The sequence below is a fragment of the Fundulus heteroclitus genome, chromosome 3, assembly GCF_011125445.2.
Source record: "Fundulus heteroclitus isolate FHET01 chromosome 3, MU-UCD_Fhet_4.1, whole genome shotgun sequence".
Classification (NCBI taxonomy): Eukaryota; Metazoa; Chordata; class Actinopteri; order Cyprinodontiformes; family Fundulidae; genus Fundulus; species Fundulus heteroclitus.
The window spans coordinates 43,418,320-43,424,313 of NC_046363.1; positions in this window are offsets into that span (position 1 = coordinate 43,418,320).

Here is a 5,994-nt window from a genome sequence, read left to right on the forward strand (position 1 = left end):
TGATTGCCTGCCTCATTACGAGCCACACAATCTGCCCTCAAAGGGTGGGGAGGGGGGGGGGGGGGGGATTAAAAGACAGGTAGTGCTTTCATAACGCTGTGTTCCCATGGCGGCGCCGACACAGCCCCTCGCCCCCCCGACAGTCATTGGGTTCTGACCTTATTGGCTCTCAGAGAACTTTAACACATTTGTTTCACAACATGTTGTTGGGATTCAGAGAAGCATGGAGACCAGGTGGGATTTATTCATAATTATTAACATTCAGGATGTTATTCTGTGTAAAGGCAAAAACATTAACGGCTCATTTAGGCGTCATATATCTCAACCCAACTGACTCCTGTTTACATTAAGCGCTGAAATAGCTTCTTTTCAGGTAGTTAAGGTCATTTTAGGTGCAAAATACGGTAAAGAGGTGAAATTTTGTTTTTCTTTGTATTTATTGCATTTCTATTAAAAGAAAAAGGTTCTTTCTGCTAATTTTCATGATCTTAATGAACATAAAACAAGTGGAAAATAATCCAGATGATAAAGATAATTTTCAGCTAAACAGATTCTCGCTTTCGCAAACTTTCTAAGCATTTTTTATAGAAAATAAATATTTGTTTCCTTTTGTACAGGGTTGCTGATTTGTGTGGAAAAAACATGGAATTTGGTTTTAATATTTTCCATGTCTGGGTGAGGATGTAGTAATGGTTATTTGTGATGAGAAATACAGAATTAATACAGATACAGTTTAATTAACTACCGGGATATCAATCATTAACAAAGCCAAACCAAAAACTGTCGGATTTTAAATATATATTTTTGAAGCTTTGCAACAAACTTTATAGTAAGTAAACAAATGAAGCCAAATCGTTGTGTGCAAAGATAATGTTGATAAAATGTTAAACCGTTTTGCAGCTTAAATAGAAATATTTGTTTTTCAAACTAAAACTAAACTAAAATAATACCAGAAATCATTAGAAACCTGCTCAAATTGCCCATTTCTTACATCATAAACCCTCTTAATGATGGTTTAAACCTGATCTGAAGAATCTGTGAGCTGGACTCCTAAACGATGTGCCAGCAGACGGCTGATTTCTGAAATCTCGTCTTTTTTCCACTTGTTTTTGCTCGTTTAGATCTAAAATGTAATCCTAAAACTGTTTTAATAAACTGTAGACCTGACAGCAGGACTAACCGGAAAGGAAATTTTACTAGAAGCTGGATGTGGCAGATGATTACCGAGCAGTTGGAGAACTTACAGGTTTTCAGTAATCCTCATTTTAGTTGACAAACGGGCAGAAATCTTAATAAAGCGCCATGGAACGCACCTCTAACTAACTCACACACTCGTCTTTAGTGGAACGACCCGATCAGAGGGGAAACTGCACGTGATTTGATGGGAATGAGGCGCGGTCCAGGTCCGTGTCGGACGCTGAGGTGGAAACGCTGGGAGGAAAATGAACGGGTAGAAAACACAAAGTGCACACACACATTTCCAGGGTTGCTGCGAAGCGCTTCAGAGCGGCAGCAGCTTTGGCCTCTGAGTCTGTCCTGCTGCTCCGCGCTGATTGATTTGATCGCGTTAAAGCATTCCTCAGTTTGTTCCTGTGGAATTCAGGGATAGTTTAGCTGTTTGACAGCTCAGACACACCGAGGGCTCCAAGCTTGCACATCAAATATATATAAATATATACACATTTCTTCCAAACTGCATTATTTTGACCAGAATATCAAACCTGACCGGATCACTGGATCTTTTTTCCTTAAGGCTCATCTGTTTGGTCTCTGTGGACAGAGAAATGCAGGTTGTGCTGGGCACTTACTTTCTGGCACTTTTATTTTTATTTTATTTTATTTTACATACAATGTATCTAAGGATTTGTTTTGTTTTTTTACCACGTGTAACAGATTAAGGGTTAGAGAAGGATACTGATGTTGGTGGAAGGAAAAACTATTGGTGCCTTTTAAAAAAAAAAAAAAAAAAATGTTTTGCTCAAATTTTTTTTTTTTTTTTTTTTTTTTTTAAGAAAAACTGAGACCTCTTAAACGGTATGAATACTTATTTTTACATTTGTTGTGTATCGTCTCTAATTTGCTGCTTTCTTCTACTAGATATTAATAATAAATTAAGGCTTTTATAAAAGTATCTGTTGTCACTGTAATTATTTTATGCAAATGAAAACAAAAGCCAAAGTTTTCATAAAAGCGGTTGCAGAGTAATTAGTAAAAAGGCATGTTGCCGCCAGTGCAGAGCTATTTCAGCACTGGCAGCAGGTGAGGGGGGTGTGTGGATTTGTATTCATGCTGTGGAAAAGGCTCTTGGACAAGAAGAGCCGAATTCTGTCCAAGACAAACACGAAACACAGAGATGGACGGCACAAGATAAGTGCAAAGGTATTTTCTCTGCTGAATCCTGTCAGTGTAGGACCAGTGGAGGAGAAACGCTGAGCGCTGTCGTGAGTCCTGTGTGTTACCAAAAGCTGGATTGCTTCTCATCCAAACAATAAATCAATGCTCCACATCTATCCACAAAATCTATTTTTTTTTCTTTCAAATTGACATGGTTTATGTGTTTGTTTCCCAACTCTGCCCTTAAGTGACTGTAGATCTGAGTGGTTTGTGTGTTTGGCCACCAGAGGGCAGTGCAGCTCGTCGGTAGGTAGTCAGGAGAGGGCGAAGACTTTCCTGCAGGACCGTCAGGTTTTAAATGAAAAGATCTGGTCTTAAAGCAGGTTTGCTGCTGGAGTAGAGAAGCAATGTTGAGTTCTTTAGGTTAATTATTTGTGGTTATTTATTTTAATCTTGCTTGCATTCTGTTTATTTTGATGCACTTTATTTTAAATGTAGATTCAATTCAAGATTTAAATTTAATTTTGGACAATTATTTTATATGTTTTTGTTCTTTTGTAGATTTAATTTTCATGTTTTGAAAATTTTCATTTCTTGAAAATAGCAAATATTCAAGCAATATGGCGCAGTCTAAATCTGATCAGAATCCGATGATTAAAATACCGTAAAGGGAAGCCTAGTCGTTTTTAAAAGCTTCTAGATTTCTTTATCAAGCAGTGTAGTTTTTTTTTTCTTTCTGTTTTGCTTTTGATTCATTAGGTTCCTTTCTTTTCCTACTGTGAGACCTCACAAGGTGGCCTGCAAAGCACACAGAGTGGTTTATTATTAGCTGTAGACACAGGCCACAATGAATTGGCTCTGCCATTATCCTAAAAGAAAAAAATTATTATGAGAAATCAATATCCTGTGTGCGTACATTATGAGACGAGGTGAAGGACTGAAAAGGAAAGTTTCCTGCTGCAAAGCTCTAATAGGACTTCCATTTTAAAAATGGCCTCATTTCCAGCTCTTATTATCCTCCATATTCAACATCCAACCAGGGTGGAGCTTCGAGTGCTTATTAAAAAAAAGGTTCATTCTGGAGCCACAAAGGGAGCCCTCAAGGAGACCAGGGACAAGCACTACACACTGTTCCTATCCTATCTGGCCTGGATCTGCTTGTAAGACACTGGAAGAAACAATACGCAAGACACGAGTCCTCCAAGTGTTTTATTTTTTCACTCTGGTCCCCCCCCTCCTTCTCACCCGCTACACCAGGGAAGAGGGGAGAAAGGGATGATAGCATTACTCACAATCCATTACCCCTCCCCAGAGACGCCCTACATACAGCATGATGGAGGGCGGGGAAGGAGGGGGGGGGGGGGCTGGAGGGTGTTTGTTTGCTGGAGGGGTGACGGTAAGGCAATATGAAACATGATTATTCCTTTTCAATAACCGTCTGCTGAGCATCCCATAGAGACGTTGCAGGTTGCTGATTAGTTCCTCAAAATAAGAGGAGGCTCTTGAATAGCTTGTTAAGATGGCCAACTTTAAGTACAGACAGCAGCACGGATCATTATTTGCTCTGAAGAGCATCTTAATGATGGATTGACCGATGCAGAGGGACCCTTTTTTATTATTATTTTTTTTATTTCTTCAACTTTATTTTTAAGACCAGACAATTTACAGAGTGCTGGAGGAACAATGTCAGAAGTTTACCTACACTCAGCAGGACCAAAGATTTATTTTAGATTGTTCTCCTCTTAGAGCTGTGGGTTCCTACGTCACCCAAACAGGGCCAGAATTATACACACATCCCAATTAATTAGGGGTTAAATGTAATTTGATGATTCTTCTTGAGCAGAACTGGTGGATTTCACTTTATTTGACACCCTGTCTACTTTTAACACTGTGCTTAAAACTTTCCTTTGTGACAAAACTTATTGTCAGAGTGGCTCATGTTACCCTGAGCTACCTCTATAATTATGCTGCTAGGCTTAGGCTGCTGGAGGACATCAGGGTCTATTTCTCTCACTCTGCTGAGTTCTCCTACTGCTCTCCAATCTGCATTGTTTGTTGTTATTTTAGCTTTTAACTTTTTGTTCTCTCTCTTTCTTTCTTCATAGAAGGTACACCTGGTATGGCGTTGTTAGCTGTGACATCATCCAGGGGAGGCAGATCATCCTCTATTACCATCTAACATAGAAAGTACTCCTGGATCAATGTGAGCTTCTGAGCTTTCTGTGTCTCTGCTCTGTCTTCTCTAAGCCCCAGTGGGTGGAGGCAGATGAGCGTTCACACTGAGCCTGGTTCTGGTTCTGCTGGAGGTTCTCCTCCCTGTTAAAGGGGAGTTTTCCTCTCCACTGTCGCTTCATGCATGCTCAGTATGAGGGATTGCTGCAAAGCCATCAACAATGCAGACGACTGTCCACTGTGGCTCTACGCTCTTTCAGGAGGAGTGAATGCTGCTTGGAGAGACTTGATGCAACCTGCTGGGTTTCCTTAGAGAGGAAACTTTCTGACCAACCTGAAGGATCTGATGGAGTCTGACTTTGGAAAGTGCCTTGAGATGACGTATCATGAATTGGCGCTGTATAAATAAAATTGAATTGAATTGAATTTGCTTGGTTTCGGGGTTCTGTTCAGGCACGGTTGAGGTCGGGGATTTAAGGAGCCATTAAAATGAGTTTTGATGTGTATTTGGGATAATTTTCCTGCCGTGTCCAAGTTTCAGCCAACCAGCTGAGAGGGGATCAATTCCAGTCCTTAAGGGCATCTTGCATGTTTTTAAATGTGTCGGATTACTAAATTATCCATTTGCTTCGTCACTTTATCCTGCAGCGTCTTGAGACTGACGCATTTGTCCAGATCAGGTGATTTGAAGCATGAAAACAACCAAAGCATGGCAGACACTGACCTTTAAAGACTGAAACTGCCCAGACATGATCCAGCCGTTGATTTTAGGTGAAGGATTTGGACGCAGTCCTCTTTCCTCGTTATTGCATCTCTCTCAGTCCCATCGTTTTTGAAGTTGTAGCTTTGTAAACGGAGGCTTCTGTCCTGATCTGCGTCCTCTCAGCCCAAAGTGATGTAAAACTGGGCAATAACTGCACTTTAGAAACAGCCAGAAAGGCCTTAAAAACCCTTGGATCTTCTCTGGGTTCCTAGGATGTTCAGATCAGTCCAATACTGGCGTCAAATTAATAGCTTTATTCTGCAAAGAGTGAAATGATCAGCACCTGTCAGCCCTGATCAATGGTCAGAAGGTTTAAGTGAGTTTACATATATTGTTGAGCAATTTTTAATTTGAAAAAAGACAATAAATTCAAACTTGTGCACGCAAATGATCTTTTATATCGTATCATCATCCCAGGCCTGAAGAATGGATGTAATGGATCAGAAACAGCCTAAAATTATTAATACATTAATGCCAAGTGTATATAAACTTCTGAGTGTGAATAATTCAGACACTAATACGGCGTATGTACATTTAGTATTTACACAAGGCGTTGCAGTAGTTTGTAAACCTGATCTTATTTTTTGTCTGCAGGTTCTCTTTCAGTGCCATCTGTCCGCCCTCCTGGAGTCGCTCTTTAATCCATCTGTTGCCCCTCAAACCGTCTCAGGCTTTCACCTCCCCACCATCCTGCCCCCTTACTAGATTTCACTGCAGTGCTTTGA